The sequence below is a fragment of the Lytechinus pictus genome, chromosome 11 (genome assembly GCF_037042905.1).
Source record: "Lytechinus pictus isolate F3 Inbred chromosome 11, Lp3.0, whole genome shotgun sequence".
NCBI classification, from domain to species: domain Eukaryota; kingdom Metazoa; phylum Echinodermata; class Echinoidea; order Temnopleuroida; family Toxopneustidae; genus Lytechinus; species Lytechinus pictus.
Genome location: NC_087255.1, coordinates 15643381 through 15663755, shown reverse-complemented (window position 1 = coordinate 15663755; position 20375 = coordinate 15643381).

Sequence of the window (20375 nt, the reverse complement as noted above, 5' to 3'; positions counted from 1 at the left end):
AGATGAGCCTTGGCATGATCTTTGTGGCGATGCTTGTGCAGCAGCTGCTGAATTACGGGTTGTCAACGGTTGTGATGGTACTGTGTCTTCGGGCATTGAATGTTCAGGAAATAATTTTTGGCTTCCACACACATAGTGCATGATGAACAGTTGTTTTGGTCTATAGTAGTATATTTTGTCAGCCATTCAGTGTCTACTCAATTCAGTACATGTGATTTATAAAGTGTTTTTTTTTTTCACAAGATATTTTGTTGCGGCTAGGCATTTTGGCGGTCTGATATTTGGTACATTACATGTGATTTGTATCTGAATCGTCTTTTGAGTTTAACCGGATGGTTGTTTCATAAAGCTGTTCGTAAAATTACGCACGACTGTACGAACGACTGGAACATGTTCTTAAGTCATAAATCAATTACTAGGAATATCACATAGCACAATAAAGGATCACTACTATAGGTCTCCTAAGTGCATCTACAACCCAAGTTTGGTTTAAAGGTGACTTCCAATCTACCAATTACGTCGCGGCCGCAAGTCAAATCACAATGGAGAGTTGAGTGCTTGAGAGGCTTTTGTCAAAAGCTTGTGGACCGGGACGGCAGATCGTCCGAAAATTTTGGACCAGACGAACAATTGCAAATATGTCGATGTCCAGAGTCACGAGACCACGCTGCTGTCCCAGTCCACCTAGCCTCTTGTCGAGGCCCTGTCGGCTGCTTTCCGAGCGAACATGGCAAAGCAAGGGAGAGAGCGAAGCAGAGCGCCGCGAGACAGGGCCTCTTGACATCTGACCCGAATTTCACCGACTTTCTTTTGTTTTTTATTGTTTTTACCAATTCACCGACCAAAAACTGGTCGGTGAAAATCATCCAATGAGAGCGCGAGCTGCTATGACTTCATATTAAATATTCATGAGCTCATCGATCTTGAATGGCGACCCTTGGATTCTTGGCGAAGAGTGACGACGAAATATCAAAGAGCGCTGAATATGACTCTAAAATGCTGAATATTGACCGATTTAAGGATTTGCAAGTCGATGAAATTAACTCTGCACTAGCTGAAGGGACGAGATGTCTTTGTAAATCTACCCACAGGATATGGAAAAAATGTAATATTTCATGCGATTCCACCGGTCGAACCGGGGCGTCGATTATCGATCTCCGCTGTGCAGTGCAGTGAGGGAAGCTGGGGTGGAGTTGCTGGGAGTTGACTCGAGTCTGACCAGCGGCTGAGCAGTATCTCCCGGGAAGTTTCGGGGCGGTGATGGGTCTGTTACGGCCAGTAGTAGTAGTAGTAGTAGTAGTAGTAGTAGTAGTAGTAGTACCACTACTTGTAGCATTTTGCTGGTTATATCCCCTTTAGTGTCCCGCAATTAAATGAATCCCCTGCAGAATAATGGACTACTATACTATATAGTATTCCGAACCCAAAACGAAACAGCTCTGACATTTCATTGGTTTACTCGGTGACCGGTAATATCATGACTCATGTATATTCATTAGGAAGACGTTGCTCATGAATATATAATTCAGTTCAGATGTCAAGAGGCCCTGGCTCGCGCCAGGCCTAATTCGCTTCGCGAATTAGGGAATCCCTCGCTTCGCTCGGGAAGCAGCCGCCAGGGCCTCGACAAGAGGCTACAGTCCACCAACTTTCAACACTGACCTCTCATATCTCCATTGTGATTTGACTTGTATTATCAAAGTAATTTGTACGTTGTAAAGACCGGCCGCGTAATGATTGCGTATATATTTCCTAACTCAAGTAAGATTATAACACCATTGACAACTCGATATATTCATTGCAGTTATGCCTTACTTTGGCGCAAATCAAAATTTAGGAGAATATACTCTTTCCAGCCATATATAATGGTTATGCGTTAATGACATACTTTTTCCTTAAATTGGGGATTTGTGAGGTGTCATTTTTTTTCTTTCTTTTTTATTTACTCACACAGTATAGCACTACACATCACACTAAGCCCCGCCCGATGATATATGAGTACAATTCATTTTCTTGACCCTTTACAAAGTTTTAGGCTGGCATTTAGTATACCAAATTATTATTCATATATCTCTTTTTACCGTCAGGGAGTCCACGACGCCTATTTTTCTGTGACCCCTTTATCGGTCAAACTTTCTACAAGGATGTTATTACACCTCTCAGTGAACATGAAGCGTCAGCAGTCGAACTGACAGACTTTTTGAATTTCACAACTGAGCCGAGACTCAGACATGTCGCTCAATTCAACAACAATCTTTACTGGACCAACATAGCCGGAATAGCAGGAGAAATGGCCGTCATGTCAGATTATGACAAAAGCAGTCGATTGTTCAGCTATAAAGCCCTATACCCAACTATCACACCTCAAAATATGATCATTGTAATAAATCCATAACAAGGTAGAGAAATCGTTTACGGGCGTTTCACAGTTGAAATGAAGTCCATGTCATTTTTACCAAATTTTGCAGAGAGTTACTTTAGTATCTATGCATTATGAAAATGCAAAAAAATAATACAGCTTCATGTGCTTATTTTTTGTCTATGTGACTTCAAATTTGCCGTATTTGAATGTTATGAAATGTTGCGCAATTAAGAGAATTATGCCTCTCCTAGACCTCACGAATTCACCAAATGAGTTTAAATCATCTTTATTCTCTCGATATCGCATCAAACTTCATCAAATCCGGATATGGTGGATACCAAAGTAGGAGAATTGGCAAAACTATATCTATTTGGAGTCAGTTGCGCCCTCATTTGACAAGAATTGTGCGTACACTTCAAAAAATCAAATCTTCAAAAGACGTGAATCTACTCGAAAAACGACGGGCATGCAAGGCCGTGGCAGGTTATGAGGCTGCATTTTACTAAAAATCCATGTCATTTTCATCAAATTCGGCAAAATTGTAGAGGAATGCATTGCAAATGTGTAGGGAAGTTAAAAATATGGGGTCCATGTGCTCGTTTTTAAATTATCAGGCCCGTATTCTGATAGCGTGGTTTAACTCAACCCTAGTCTAAGTGCGGTAACAAACTGCCATATTTAAACCTAGGTTTAAGTTTCGTTTTCCGATAGCAAGGTTTAATTTAACCCTGGTCTAAGTGTGGTAATAAATCCTTAAAAAGTTAAACTCGCGCAGGGGGTAGTTTAAGCCTGGTCTAAATCCAACAAATCATGGCCAACATTTTTTTAGAATTCATGCCTATATTGCATTTCGAGGTACTCCCTCAGTTTTAAACCGATTCTCATGAAATTTGGAACACACATTGGTCTCAAAGTAAGGAGGCGTAAGATTTTTTTTCTGTTTTTCGGAAATTGTGTTGCCATGGTAACATAATATTATTATGGCCAATATTTTGCCGTTTAAAATACTCCATCAGTTTTTTTACCAATTCTCAAGAAAGTTGGCTAACACATTGGTTTTGAGGTAAAGATATGCAAGACACATGTTTGCATGTGTCTGAAATTGTGTTGCCATGGTAACGGTATATTATGGAAAAAATTACGTATAAATATTGCTATTCCAACTTCTTTCTCAGTTTTTAACCAATTCTCTTGAAATTTGGCACAGACATTAGTCTTAATGTGAAGATGTGCAAAACATATTTTATTCATATATAAAAAAATCACGTTGCCATGGTAACAACATATTAAATAACGAAAATTAGGTGAAAAAGCCTTGTGGTTTTAACTACTTTATAATTTTTAAACCATTTCTCATGATATTTGGCACAGACATAAGTCTTGAGGTAAAGATGTGCAAGACACATTTTTGCATGTGTCGGAAACTGTATTGCCATGCTAACAGTATATCATGGCAAAAATTATGTAAAAATCTTGCAGTTCCAACTACTCCCTCAGTTTTTAACTAATTCTCAGGAAATGTGGTACAAACATTAGTCTTGATGTGAAAATGTGCAAATGCGTATTCTATGACTAAAAAAAAAGTGTTTCCATGGTAACAAATGAAAAACAAAAATTAGATGAAAATCTTGTGATTTGAACTACTTTATCAGTTTCCAACTGGTCAATTCTCTTTTTCTCAATTTCTCAAAAAAAAATGGCACATACATTAATTTTGAGAAAAAGATGTCTAAGACATAATTTTGCCTGTATCAGAAATCGTGTTGCCATGGTAACAACATATTATATAGCGAAAATAAGGTGAAAATCTTGTAGTTCGAACCCCTTCATCTTTTTTTCAACCAATGCTCATGAAAGTTGGCAAACACATTAGTCTTGAGTTGAAGATGTGCAAGACAGAGTTTTGTCTGTATCAGAAATCGTGTTGCCATGGTAACAACATATTATATAATGAATTTAGGTAAAAATCTTGGGGTTTGCACTCCTTCATTAGTTTTCAACCAATTCTTATAAAAGTTGGCTCACACATTGGTTTTCAGGTAAAGATCTGCGAGAAATATATTTGCGTGTGTTGGAAACTGTGTTGCCATGGTAACAGCATATTAAATCAATAAATGTGCAAACACATCTTGTGGATTGGACTACTTCATTTAATGACATAGGCCTATGCTCGTGAAATTTAGAACACAGGTTTTAAGCTAAAATAATCTGCAAGACACTTTTTCTCATTCATCAAAATATGTGTTTGTATGGTAACTAAACACGCCAAAATAACATTAAGACAATGGTCAATGCTAATTTTTGTTTGGCTACATAGAGAACTACGTGTAGCTGTAGGCTTAGTTCTAGTTTTAATGGGGGTGCTAGAACTCTAGATCTCAAACTACAGTCCATAGCTCTAGATCGAGATCCTTTAGTTCTAGAAATAATCTAACTTTAGATGCAAAGCCTACCTCCTTTTCAGGCCTAACGTTAGATGAGTAGATTTAACTGTTAGACTGGCCTACATTTACTATTTTTAGATCTAGAATAATATACATTTAGATAGAGTCTACAAGTCTCTAGATCTAGACGTATTACATGTAGACCTAGATTGATATAGTTCTAGATCTAGATAGGGACCAACTTTTTTAGTCAATGTTATTTAGTCTAGATCTAGGCCTACGCTAGAGATTCTAGATCAAACAGCGGGCTAGATCAGCCAGTCCTAACGTTAGGGCTACCGGCTAGGCTAGAAATAGATACTAGAAAACAAAATATAGCACAGACTAGGCCTAACGATAGGCCGCCGAGATCTAGATTCTTAAATAAATCTAGGTCCTGACCTAGTCTAGACTGAGCTGTTGCTTGTAGGTCTAGCCGGTTTAAACGGTCTATGCCTGTTTTCTAGTCCTGGAAACCTAAACAAGGCCCAAAAATGTTAACATAAAATAAAAACTCCAAACAAACAGATGGAACTAAAACAGAAGTAGATCTAATCATCGAGATCTGTAACTGTTACTGTAAGATAGAAATAACCGTTGTTTCTGGGGATTTATTTAGATATTTCTGACATTTTACTGTCATATCACATTGCCTTGGTGAGAGAGGCCAACGTAGATCTCTAGACTGTTAGTTCAGCGGAACAACTAAAATACAGAGACTGAAGCTTTTTGTCTAAGTCAGATCTAAAGTACTAGACCTAGATATATCCCTGTCGTAAGTAAGGCTAAGCCAGTCTAAGTCCTGAATGTTGTTCTATACCTAGAGTCTAGACCAATACTAATGTAGCTTCAGTCTCGGTTGCTCCACTAGACTATGTTTAGCTTCAGCCTTTAGTTTCAGGAAAGTAAAAAAGTCAAAACAATGTTCGATTCTCCTCCAAACAGACGGATATTAGTTGTAGATCTTGGGCCTAGGCTAGATCTAGGCCTAATGTTAGACCCAAGATTAGTCTCAAAAGTTACAAAAGTGTTCCCTTACTTAAAATTAGAATAAAGATGTCGACTTCTTAAGTTATTGTTTTAGACCTAGAGTCTAGATTCTAAAGTGGGTGAGGGGAATCGCATACATTCGTAATTCCGAAGCTTCGTTATTCCGAAGGTTCGTTATTCCGAAGGTTCGTATTTCCGAAGGTTCGTAATTCCGAAGGTTAGTTAGTCCGAAAACGAAATGAGGTTCGTAATTCCGAAGGTTCGTTAGTCCGAAAACGAAGTGAGGCTCGTAAGTCCGAAGGTTCGTTAATCCGAAATAGAAATGAGGTTCGTAATTCCGAAGGTTCGTTAGTCCGAAAACTAAATGATTAACTAACCTTATTTTGTTTTCGGACTAACGAACCTTCGGAACAACGAACCTTATTTCGCTTTCGGATTAACAAACCTTCGGAACAACGAACCTTATTTTGTTTTGGGATTAACGAACCTTCGGAACATCGAACCTTATTACGTTTTCGGATTATCGAACCTTCGGAATAACGCCACAAATGTTCGGATTAACGAACCCTTTTACGTTTTCGGATTAACGAACATCGAGGTATAGGCAATTTACGTGTTTCGGAATTACAACCTTCGGAATAAAGAACCTTCGGAATTACGAACCATCGGAATTACGAAGTGTAACCGAGGGGAATCTATTCAATTTTGACTTTACAATTTAAATTTTGACAAACAATACATGAAAAGCAATAAATGGGGCTGATACACAAAAACACTGCACGTCACTCGGTTTGGGATTGAAATGTTTTGGTAATTAACAAAAATATAGATAATCTGAATAAAAAAATTCTTACCATATATGGGTGATGGATGCTTTCCTATTACTAAAATAGTTGTAATTAGTTTCCATAAAATCAAACATTTTTAAGAAAAAAACAACTTTAGTAAAATTTTTTCAACTTTGTTGCAGTCACCCCTGCAGCACTAATTTACCCTAAATGTGCTAGTTTTGGTCAAAAGAGGGTCATTATTTCCAAAAAGAATTTTAAACCCGGGTTTAACCCAGGTTTAGTTAAACCTGGCTATCAGAATACCAAAATAATTAAACTACACTTAGACCAGAGGTGAGGTTTAGAGGAGATTTAGTTAAACTAGGGTTAACTTTAGACTAGGGTTAAAATAAACCTGCTATCAGAATACGGGCCTCAGTGTCTAAAGTGTTGCGAGTTGTATTGAAACAGCCAAAAATCAGCCGAATACGTGCAAAAGTCTAATATACCGTCTATAAAATATCTGAAATACGAATGGTTCCGTAGTTTTACTACCAAACATTTAAAATCCATGTCATTTTCATCATACTCCTCAGATTCTAAAGACGTTGAAATATTAAAAATATGGGGTCCATGTCCTCGTTTTTAAGCTACAAGTGTAAAAAATGAATTTGACATGTTTAGACCTCATGAGATCACAACAATGAGTTTAAAGCTCTATTACTCAGTCAAAATCCATGAAAATCTCATCAAACTTCGTAATGTAAATCAATAATTGTATCCTTAAGAATTAAGTTAAGATGGATAATCTATTATATTGAGATAAATTGTTTGCTCTTTTAAGTCTAATAGCACTCTCATTTCTTAGAGATTGCGCGAAAGATAGCAAGAGCACAACCTTTAAAATGTGAAATTTCAATAACAAACGTGAGAAGTACAAGAAATCCGTCATTCTTTGCAGCACTACGGAGTAAAGTATATTTTTAATTGTAGGGGAATTTTTAAAAATTGGTCCTTGGAATTCCAGTTTATTAGCTTCATAAAACAGCACATCATATCTGCGGTTAGTGCAGATAAGGAGAAAAATCAGCTCATACCTACAGCTGATTAATCACCTGCTCATCGATTGTGATGTCAGCGCGCAGAGTGTAAATTATGCGCAGATCATGATGCGCACCAACATAACTGTGGAACGTCCTTTTCAAATTTTTGTTGAAATGCTTAAGGACTTTCCACAGTTATGTTTGTATCAATCTTAAGGATACAACTATTACATTGCGAAATTTGACGACATTTTCATGGATTTTGACTGAGTGATAGAGCTTTAAACTCAATGTTGTGATCTCGTGATGTCTAAAAATATGTCAAATTATTTTGAATGCGCAATTCTTAAGAACATCCATTTTGGTGAAATTTGAAGCTCTATAGCAGAAAATCAAGCACACGGACCCATGTTAATTTTGCACATTTGGAATATTCAGGTGCTAAAGTATCTATGTGCAAAGTATGATAAAAATGACATGGATTTTCATTGTTTGGGAGCAAGACTACGGAACCATTCGCATTTTAGACGTATAAGAATTTTGCTTGTTTTTGGCGCATTTTGGGTTGTTTCAAGCCAACTCGCAATACTTTGGACACTGATAATTTGACCCCTTATTTTCAATGTAAAACATATTCCTTTACATTATTTGATTGATTTACAAGTTGATCTTTTTTTTTCTGTAAAATGACAGTTTTATGGTTTAGATATATACAGCTCGCGCTGCGCGCTAGCATTATTTGATTTGTCAAGTAACTATTCTCTTTGTGTATTCCATGAAGTTTTGAAAAATTTGATTGTGAATAGTATCAGCTAGCGCTGCTCGCTAGCATTGTATACCTATATTAATTCTAAGTTATTCTAAATCCCTCTTTCATGACAGTTTATCAAAATTTTCGGCTCGCAGTTTGCGCTCGCATTATATTTGATAAAAAATTATTAAACCATGCATCCGGTTCATTAATACAAAATGTCCAGTTTTCTGGCATTAACATCAATTTCGCGCTCTTATTAGGCTTATTAGGTTAATCAGTAAGATAGTAATATTTTAATGATGTCCTAATATCATATTGTCCATTTTTTTATAATGGAATATCGACAATTTTCATCTCGCGCTTGGGAAGACGTATAGGAAGATATTTATCATAGTCATAACAAAATATTCTTAAAATGTCCCGGTCGCACGTAAAAATACATAATAATAACTTGCATCATCAAGCGCAATCCCTATCCACTTCAGAACTTTCATACACAGTGTTCGAAATAGCGCTTAAATTCACATTTTTTTCAGATTGGAATATAAAATATTTTCAGCTCGCGCTTCGCGCTCGCACTATTGATATTATAATAAAATGTAGAATGTCCAGATTCTAGGTCTAAATCTGAACACGCGCACGCATGTTTATTGAGATTCAAATCTTGTTCCAGTTTCAGATCAGAATGTCTTTTTTTTTTTTTGATCACACGAGCTCTTTTTAATTCCATCCGGAGAAAAAGTATTCTTTATATACGATTTCATTCAAAGCAAACACTTGTGAATGAAGACATTTCATGAGAAATAAATACACTTATACGTTCTGCAAAAAGAAAATATTTTATAACAAATTTGAAAAAAAATAAAAGGTAATCTGAATAAACATGGACGTTCTTGACTGAAATCATAGGTAGAAACAAACCATCTACAATCAGTGAAATCATACATCATGATGTAAAGATAGAAAATCTGTTTGACGTGGCGAATGTATTCAATGACTTTTTTTCTTACCATAGGGGGAAAACCTCACTCGGTCTTAACCAAATTCAATATTCTTTGACTTCATGCCTTAAATATTTGATAAATCTTTGTTTTGAGACCCATTAGTGAACATGAAGTTGCTAATATCATAAAGAATATCAGCCCTGGAACGAGCCCTGAATATGATTTTTTGTCAATTTATATACACCTGATTTGTACTTATTACTTAACCATTGACTCATATATGTAATTTATCTATTCAAACCGATGATCTCCTAATAAAATGAGGTTAGCAAAGGTTGGCCCTGTCCATAAAAAGAGATAAATTTGATTATAATATTTACAGACCTATATCCGTTTTGCCATTGTTTTCGACAGTTCTTGAAAGACTAGTATACAATAGGTTGTACAATTTTGTGAACTTACTCATTCCCAATCAATACGGTTTTATGAAAGAATGTTCTACTGATTTTACATTAATTGAACTAAGTGATTTAATTTTGAATTATATGTATAAGAATAAACATCCAATCGTTATTTGTATGGATTTATCAAAAGTGTTTGATACTTTGTCACACTCTATTTTGCTGTCTAAGCTTTTTTTATGGAATTAAAGGCTTGCCTCATGCCTGGTTCTGTAGTTATTTACAAAAAATAGGAAACAATTTACCGTGTACAATGGCCAATCATCAAATTCCAAAATCATTTATTCTGGTGTTCTCCAAGGAAGTATTCTTGAGCCCCTTGTATTCTTAATTTACATAAATGATATAGCCAACTGTTCAAACGTCTTTAAATTTGTACAGTTTGCAGATGACAACTCATTGACTGCCTCTCATATAAACTTTCAATCTTTAATCCACATGATCAATATAAACTCCTCAAAAAAGTTTTGAAATCTGACTGGTTGATAATCCCTCCTCAGATTTTAGTAAATGTTAATGTGTGATTGATACCAATAAATAGATCATTTAATCAAAATGATACCCTACAATACATGATATGATAATGGTTCACATGGAGGTGAAGTTCCTTGAATTGTGGTTCAAGGTCAAAATTCAAAAGTTGCAAAATGACGCAATATTGAAAGTCACTGTTCTTTTTTCCCTGGTGATGAGCGAGTTTCTCAGCGGTTTCTTTTGTTTTCATGCACCTTAACATCAACATTATTTATTGGAATCAAGCACACTTCTGCACAAGCAAACACATAACAAACAAACAAATATGCATGGGTATTTCAAACCATGTTATCTCACAGAACATTTAGACAACAATTTCTAGTCTCTTTGATTGCGTGATCAATAAAAAATTATATTTTGTCAATAATAAAGTTATAGTAGGTGGTCATGTGAAAAATTGATTGGCAACAAAGAATGTTTCATTACAGGTGAATTAAAGGTGAAAATGTTATGTGTCGTTAGCGACTCAGAAATGTCCCTTTCCATAGGCAACTCCACTTTATTATTAACACAAAACAAATTGAAGTTTCTCATTTGTTTGGATAATAGGTTAAAAAATGTTGCGAAAATTGCTGATTTTTGTAGCATGGAACCGCCCACAACAAAACACTTGAAGAAGCAGGGACTTGATTTGAATGGATTTTCATATTTTTTATTGACACATCAGACGAAAGAATGATGTTCTTTGCTGACCCTTCGTGACTATTTCTGCTCGTTTTTTAGCTTTTCAATTCAGACCTCATCCAACACTTTTAAATCCTGCTCTTTACATGATGACATGATCATAACAAGCATAGTATCATTTTAAAGAGAATCAAATGATCTTTTGAATGATATCAAAAATGCATTGTGTTGAATTGGGGGTTGGGATAAATTAATGGCCAAACTCAGATTTCCAAACTTTGTTGAGAGGTTTAGATCTTAATTGTGTTTATATCTGGCTCGTTCACGATAACAATTATTGCTTAGAATGTTCAATTTCAAAATACTTGAAATTTCCTTTTAAAAATAGCTCGCGCTCGTACTATTCAATTAGGGCTTATATGATATTGTTTATGTTTTGTAAGAATCAAAGAAGTGACTATTAGGACTACCCTTTCAAAGGGTTCCATGACCATTGCTCCGCCGACAATTTCTACGCAAAATACGACAACTGCTCCGCCGTAAACTTTTCTTAGTCGTGAAACATTTGGGGGCACATGGCCCCCAAGCCGCCCCCATCTATACGCCTATGATATTCCCTGGAACTTGGGGCGCCCCACTGCGATTTTTTTCTAGGAGCGTCGAGGAACGTATGATGGGATATAGGCATGCGTGTTAGACCGCGTTGCCGGGGGGGGGGGGTCATTTTCATTCTTACACAGCGTGTACATCTTACGCGAAGACAAGGCGTTGGTTCAGTGTACATACACATTGAAATAATCGAAAACATCAGAGGGGGGGTCAAACTCGGACATGAAGGGTTTCTTTACGTAAGAAAAGAAGCCTACGTGCGAATTTCAGCGGAGTTCCCATTGTAGTGGGGCAATAACCACAGATGGACCACCAGCTTATGGCAACCCCCAGGGGCGTGTTGCCCATAATCACCCGCCGGATCAGTCTCGCGCTGCAGTGCTGCAGGTAAGGCAGGGGCTGAAAAGGGTGGCCCAAGATATAAACTCTGGCCCTACCACGCAGCTGATCGGAAACCACTTACTCGATGCAACGGATGATGTAAGGGCAAACTTTGGGTCCGTGGCAACGGTTGCTCGAGATGTGCAACGGCAGAGGTAATGTATGATGTTTAAAGAGAACAACAACAGAACAGCAATACTACCACATCCACAGTCATGAAGATGGTGGTGATAATTATGTTGATAATGATGATAATAATGATGATGATGCTGATGATGATAATGGTGATACAATGATAATGATAATGATAATACGTATATGAACACATGTTTTCTTCTCATAAAGTTCATTCTTGGTAAATAAATAGGCGGCCATATACAAATGAAGGTATATCATTTATAGAAGAAAATCTTGTTTGATTGATTTGTTTTATTTTTTAAACTACGTGTAAAATTATATTCCCCAATCAACAACAAATCGCTACTTACATTATAACATCATAATGAATATAATTCGACTGTTGGCGGACCATACGGATTTTATTTGTTGATTTTCGTGAATATTAATTTTTACTTACTTAATGACTTGGTCATGTTTGTGTGGGAAAAAATTGCCGACAGGAAACATTTTGCGTGACTACAGTACATGTTTTCGAAAAATAAGGTGGGGTACCGTTGAATTTCACCTCGAGCAAATATTAGTCCAGGATAGGCCCCACAGAAACTTGACCAAACCTTGTTTTTTTTACATATACAATATTTTTTGATGGTTTCTTGTCAATTCGAGGGTGCTGATTACGAATCTGGATGATGCCACTCGTGTAACCTTGAGCATTTTCCGCAAATCGGCAAAATTCAATATGGCCGCGAAAATATGCAAATTACCCTTGATAATCATAAATTGTCCGCACATAGGCTATGAAATACATGAAATTGTGTGGCAGGACTGAAACACTCTCTGAAAAAAATAATTTTTGACAAAATGTTTATTTTCATGATATTCAAAATGGCCGCCATAAGCCATTGTATATTCTGTTATGTACAATATGAATAGGGAAAACTAATTTTCACAAAAATGAGCACTAAACTGCAAAAACCGCGATGCATGAACGAAGTAATATATGCAAATCATCATTACTAACGAGATATATCATTTATTATGTCATATATGGGAACATTGCTGTATTTTGATGTCTAAAATAGCCGCCACTGGCCCAAAGACTATTATGTACAATGACAATGGCCAGGGCCCCCAAAAAATGACAAGAGTGAGCACTAAAATACATATTATTAAGATAAACGAGTGAAATACTGACTAAAAACATAATTGTTAATATGCCATTTTTGTTAAATGCTGTATTTTGACATTCAAAATTGCCGCCATAGGCCCTATATCTATCATGTACAATGCGAATGGAGAAACTAATTTTCACACGAGTGAGAAACATAAAATGCATGTAATTGTGACCTACGAGTAAAACATTGCTTGACAGCATGTATTATAACAAGACATATCATTCCTTTTGTCATGCATGAGATAAATGCTGTATTATGAATTTCAAAATGGGTCCTATAGGCCCAAACAGAATTATCTACAATGTGAATGGGGACATATTGTATTGTAAGAATTTGGATTTGCTTGACTATGATATCCAGATAATCTTGTTGTATGAGTAAATGTTATTTGAAAACATATTTTTTTAATATAGATTATAGCATTTCTTCTGCATATGCGTGATAAATACTGTATTTTGACATTCAAAATAACTCCTACAAGCCCTAACTAAATTATGTAACATGCGAACAGGGAAACTAATTTTCACGTGAGTGAGAATCATAAAATGCACATAACTGTGATGTACGAGTAAAAATATTGTCTTAAACATGATTTCTAACTAAATACATTACATATTGGTCGTGAAGGTAATAAATGCAGTACTTTGAAATCCAAAATATCTGCCATACACTGTAAAAAAATTAGTTGAAATTACTCAATAAGATTGTTTCAACAGATTGCCTTAATTTTTCAAGTATTTATGAGTTTGGCAGTTTTAAGTAAACTTTACTTATTTTCTTTGCATCCATTTCATTCAAGAAAATTAAGTTACAATAACTTAATTCAATTTAGTAAAACAATCACTAAAATATTTGGAAAAAAAATGGGGGAGTGGACTTTCGTTATTCGAAAGTCCGCTCCCTCATCGTCCCACTTTTACTTTAGTTACATCATTATCATCTCAAACATCTTTTATCCTAATACTAGACTTTATACATTTTCACTTACCTGTTACATGCAAAGGTACTTACATTGATATTTATACGCGATCGTTTCATTCGTACAGATAAAACAGTGAGAACAATATAATCATTTTCCGAAAACCTAAAAAGACATCTAAAATTTTCTGCTAAATGACTATTTAATGTTGCTCTTTCTTTGATTCAACAAAAGAATAAAATAGTCAGCACACCCTTATCAGAAAAAAATTCAAACACAAATAGATATGACAGTTATTTAAAAAAAAAAACATTTACTTGCTCTAACATGTCTAATGAATATTCATGCATTATTTAAAGGGGAATCCAGCCTTGGCCATAAAATGTTGTATTGGGAAGATGAAAAATAAATTAAACAGAATGGTGGAAGTTTGAAAGAAATCGGACCAACAATAAGAAAATTATAGCTGCTTTAAAATTGAGATCACTAATACTATGTAGATTTCAAATTGGCAACTGGGCAAGTAAATTATGACAAGGGGCAAGGACAACTTTCCCATAGGCCATGTACTTTATTATCAGGGATTTGTGGTTTTCTCCTAAGTACCAATTTCCACTGGGGCAGTAATCTAAATATAACCCAGGTAGTATACTGTTTTATGTCCTCATGAAAGAAAAATATAATTTGAAATAAAACTTTGGGGGAAAATGACATTTTAGCCATAATATGTATTGGAGTACATGGAAGAGTAGTCCTTGCCTTACATCACTATGACATCCCATATGCGGCCAATTTGAAGTCTCCATGGGTATAGTGATTACCAATATATAAAACTTTTAAAAATTCATAACTTTCTTGTTGTTTGTCCAATATTGTTCAAACTTTCACCTATCAACTTGTCTGATTTTTTTTTTCCTTATAAAAACAAGTTTTCATTTGGGTTGGATTCTCCTTTAAATAAGGCATTAATTGAAAAATATAAGTACATTCAACAGGAACTTATAAGTAATAATTATCTTTGCATAATTGAGTTAGATTTACTCAATCAAAGCAAGCCAGCAATACGTGAATTTTCTTAAATGTATATTGAACCCAAATAAATCAAGTAAATTAAAAGACAAGTTAAAACTACTTAAAAAAATGAAAAATAATTACAAATTATAAATCATATTTATATTCATTAAGTATTAACTACTGAGTCATAATTTTTTTTTTTACAGTGTAAGTCCTAAAAATATTGTGTGCATTGTAACATGGGACATATAATTTTGACAGAATTTCGCTTTGCTTGATTCTAAATATTGCATATATATTGTGATGTAAGGGTGAATTATTGTCTAAAACCATGGTTTCTAAAGAGATATATCATAATGTTGTGTAATTAAGGTGATAAATGCTACATTTTAAAATTGAAAATGGCCACCATAGCCCCTTTAATAATATACAATTTGAGTGGAGACAAATAATGTTCACAGAAAGGGCATATGGCAGCCATTTCGAATGTTGAAATATAGTATTTATCAACTAAATTATATAAGATATGATATATTTTGTTTTAAGTCATGTTTTCAGACAATATTTAACTCATACATCACCATTTGGCCAAGCAAAGCCAAATTCTGTTGAAATGATTTGTTCCCATTCACATTGTGCATAATACCGTAAGGGCCTGTGGTGGCTATTTTGAATTTAAAAATAACAGTATTTATCACCTAACTGGAAGAATGAATGATATATCTTAATAGAAACTATGCTTTCAGACAATATGTTACTCATAGATCACTATTACGTGCATTTATGGTGCTCACTCCTGTGAATATTGGTTTCCCACTTTGCATTGTACATAATACAGTTAATGTCTATGGCGGCCATTTTGAAAGTCAAAATACAGCATTTAACACAAACTTGAAACCTGAATGATATATTTCGTTAGAAAATATCTTTTTTAGACAGTATCCCATTAATTTTTCACATATATATGCATTTTAGTGCTCACTCTTGTGATTTCTTTGTTCCTCTTTCTCATTGTGCATAATACTTTAAGGGCCTTTTGCAGCCATTTTGAACATCAAATACAACATTCACCACATACATGGCATATTTTTAAAAAATTATGTTTTTAGTCAGTATTCCACTCGCTTAATTTTCATAATAAGCATTTTAGTAACCACTCTTGTGAATTTTTTGGCCCCCATTGCCATTGTATACGCAATACTGTTTGGGCCAGTGGCGGCAATTTTAGATATCAAAATACAGGAATGTTCCCATAAATGACATAATAAATGATATATCTCGGTAGTAATGATGATTTGCATATATTACTTTGTCCATACATCGCGATTTTTTGCAGTTTAGTGCTCATTTTGGTGAAAATTAGTTTTCCCTATTCACCTTGTACATAATACAGTATACAAAGGCCTATTGCGGCCATTTTGAATATCAGGATAATAAATATTTTGTCAAAAAATATTTTTCCAGAGAGTATTTCACTCCTGCCACACAATTTCATGTATTTCAGTTTCAGTTTCAGTTTAGTTTATTTCAATTCCATTTTCTGATAATAAACATAAACATATATATATATATACATAATAGGTATGAATGTACAAAACAGAATAAGTGTTATAAGAATACTTCACTAATTAATTAACAAATTTGTAGGAAATAGATGGAATATATACAATTGTTTTGTTCCAGATTCATTTTGATGATTAGACAAATTATAGATTACAGTTAGCATGTGAAAATGAAAATAAGGGACTTATCAAAAAGCGAAGCTTGTAATTGTAAGTCCCTTAGGATAAATTTATAGTAATCTTAATCGTATGTAATTAAAAGTAAAGTAAGACAATATAGACCATATATGAAGAACGGCAAAATAGGTTTGAATAACAAGGAAAGAAAAGGGGACGGTAACTATATAGGTTAGGGGGATAAGGGAATATTAAAAAACTAGGGAAAAAACAAAACAAAAAGAAACTATTATGTGTCCAGCAGAAAAGGGAAAGGGGGGTAAGAGAAATAGGGTCGAGAGGCAAGTGTCGTGGAAAAGATAAAGCAGTTCAAGTGTGTCATACATTGTACTCATTTCATAGCCAATGTGCGGACATTTTTATGATTTTCATGGGTAATTTGCATATTTTGGCGGCCATATTGGATTTTGCCAATTTGCGGAAAACGCTCAAGGTTTTACGAGTGGCATCATTCAGATTCGTAATCAACACCCTCAAATTGACAAGAAACCATCAAAAAATATTGTATATATAGAAAAACAAGGTTATGCCTCTTCTATCCTGGACTATATCTCTACTTCGGAGCATTTTTCGCCAGAGCGATTTTGACGCTAAGAATGGGGTATATCTAAGTCTTTTTGTACTGTCATAATAATTAGCATGGTCATAATAAATAGCATGGTCAGCCCCCCCCCCCCCCCACCTTGAAAAGCGTTCCGCGGCCACTGTGTATGTCATGTAATATATCATGCAAGCATAGTTTACTTTGCAATATATTATGATATACAAATTTGAAATTGATGCCTTAAGCCCGTGGTACAAAGTACAAATAAATAAATAATTGTCGCATTATCGAGCAATTTACGGCGGAGCAAGTGTCGACGGAGCAAATGTCTTATTTTGCGAAGCAATTGTCGGCGGAGCAGATGGCGGCGGAGCAAATATCGGCGAAGCAATTGTCGTATAATCAGAGATGTATTGGCTGAGCAGATGTCAGCGGAGCTAACATCGGCGGAGCAAATATCGGCAGAGCAAATGTCGGCGGAGCAAATATCGGCGGAGAAAATATCGGCAAATGTCGACGGAGCAAATTTCGGCGGAGCAAGTGTCAACGGAGCAACTGTCGGCGGAGCAATTGTCCGGAGCAAATGTCGGCGGAGCAATTGTCTTATTTTGCAAAGCAACTGTCGGCGGAGCAGATGGCGGCGGAGCAAATATCGGCGGAGCAAATATCGACAGAGCAAATGTCGGCGGAGCAAATATCGGCGGAGCAAATATCGGCGGAGCAAATGTCGACGGAGCAAATATCGGCGGAGCAAGTGTCAACGGAGCAACTGTCGGCGGAGCAATTGTCCGGAGCAAATGTCGGCGGAGCAATTGTCTTATTTTGCGAAGCAATTGTCGGCGGAGCAGATGGCGGTGGAGCAAATATCGGCGGAGCAATTGTCGTATAATCGGAGCAGATGTTTTGGCTGAGCAGATGTCGGCGGAGCAAATATCGGCGGAGAAAATATCGGCGGAGCAAATGTCGTATAATCAGAGATGTATCGGCGGAGCAGATGTCAGCGGAGCAAACATCGGCGGAGCAAATATCGGCAGAGCAAATGTCGGCGGAGCAAATATCGGCGGAGAAAATATCGGCAAATGTCGACGGAGCAAATTTCGGCGGAGCAAGTGTCAACGGAGCAACTGTCGGCGGAGCAATTGTCCGGAGCAAATGTCGGCGGAGCAATTGTCTTATTTTGCAAAGCAACTGTCGGCGGAGCAGATGGCGGCGGAGCAAATATCGGCAGAGCAAATGTCGGCGGACCAAATATCGGCGGAGCAAATATCGGCGGAGCAAATGTCGACGGAGCAAATATCGGCGGAGCAAGTGTCAACGGAGCAACTGTCAGCGGAGCAATTGTCCGGAGCAAATGTCGGCGGAGCAATTGTCTTATTTTGCGAAGCAATTGTCGGCGGAGCAGATGGCGGTGGAGCAAATATCGGCGGAGCAATTGTCGTATAATCGGAGCAGATGTTTTGGCTGAGCAGATGTCGGCGGAGCAAATATCGGCGGAGCAAATATCGGCGGAGCAAATGTCGACGGAGCAAATATCGGCGGAGCAAGTGTCAACGGAGCAACTGTCGGCGGAGCAATTGTCTTATTTCGCGTAGCAATTGTAGGCGGAGCAGATGTCGGCGGAGCAATTGTCGGGTCACCTTTTCTTTAACATACTTCAGTATATTAACTTGTTTTTCTTAATTTTTTAACATATTGATGAGCTCAATTTGATATAACCTCACCATTTATTTTGATGTAGTCTTTAGAGAGAATTTGTATTCTCAACATATATATTCATAGATAATGCTACTACAGTCGTGCCCATACAGATTTAAACAAAATATGAGCAACTCTTATCTAAACTTTCGACTTGATCAGTTAAAAAAAATATATATAATACTTGACATAATGACATCGTGATTAGCGATAGATTTTATCACTATTGACAGAGAGCCCCCGCTAAAAATGTCCTCTGATAGAGTACGTATTAAAGTAATAGTTTATCAATTTTGTGTTCAGAAATATAATCATAAAAAATATGCAATGCCCATTAATTCTTTTAAGTTTGTTTTATTTTATTAGTATTTTTCTTTTGGGGGGGTGTAATATCTGATATATTTTAAAGTTTCATTGATATGTGTAAAAAAAAAAATCTGCACTTTCTCTCGAAATGACCTTTTAAGCTTTTTTAGAAGCGAAATGTAGGCGAAAATCTTTAGTTGAATTATTGATTTGCTCTGACAATGTCTAAAAATGATCGAAATTCATACCATCGATCTTTTCCATTTCTTAAGTGAAGAATCATTTCAAGATAATGCATTGTATCTTCTTCTGGATGATTAAGCTTTAGATCATCGGATGATGGCATGTTTTAAAGTTCTTGTGCTTTTTATCAAAAGATGGGTCGATGGTTAATACTGATGACACAAAACTAATTAAGTGGTTCAGGCATAAACGAAAATCTTACTTGCAGAATAGATGTTTTGCATTTGGCATAGGCTATCGATTTTCCCCCTAGAATATTGAAGGGGTACACGTGAATCAAGCAGGATATATCGATTGGATTGGAGACAGCGGAGGAAATTGATGATAATCCGTTTCTTCTCAAGTCAAATTGAATAAAAGATTTGAATGGAATAGCGAATAAAAAGGAATAACCCTACAGGTACTTTCCCCTTCCCCGTTTATGAAGATGATACTGAATGCAAATAATAATGATGCAACTTAGATGCACTTTTGGAGAGAAAATAGGCATTATGAATCCATCAACGAGAGTGAGACATGGTGCTTCAATGGTTGAATGACCAAATCGAAGGGTTGAAGGATCGAACCCCCAACTAGGCGAAGGATATCGGAACCTTGTGCCGGCATGCCAGACCGGAAAAAAAAATTACGCATTATGTTACGAAGAGCCGGATGGGTGGTAAGTTCGAAGATGAAGCCGTTACTCTTGCAATTAAGAGTTATTTGATATTTTTTTATTATTGTTA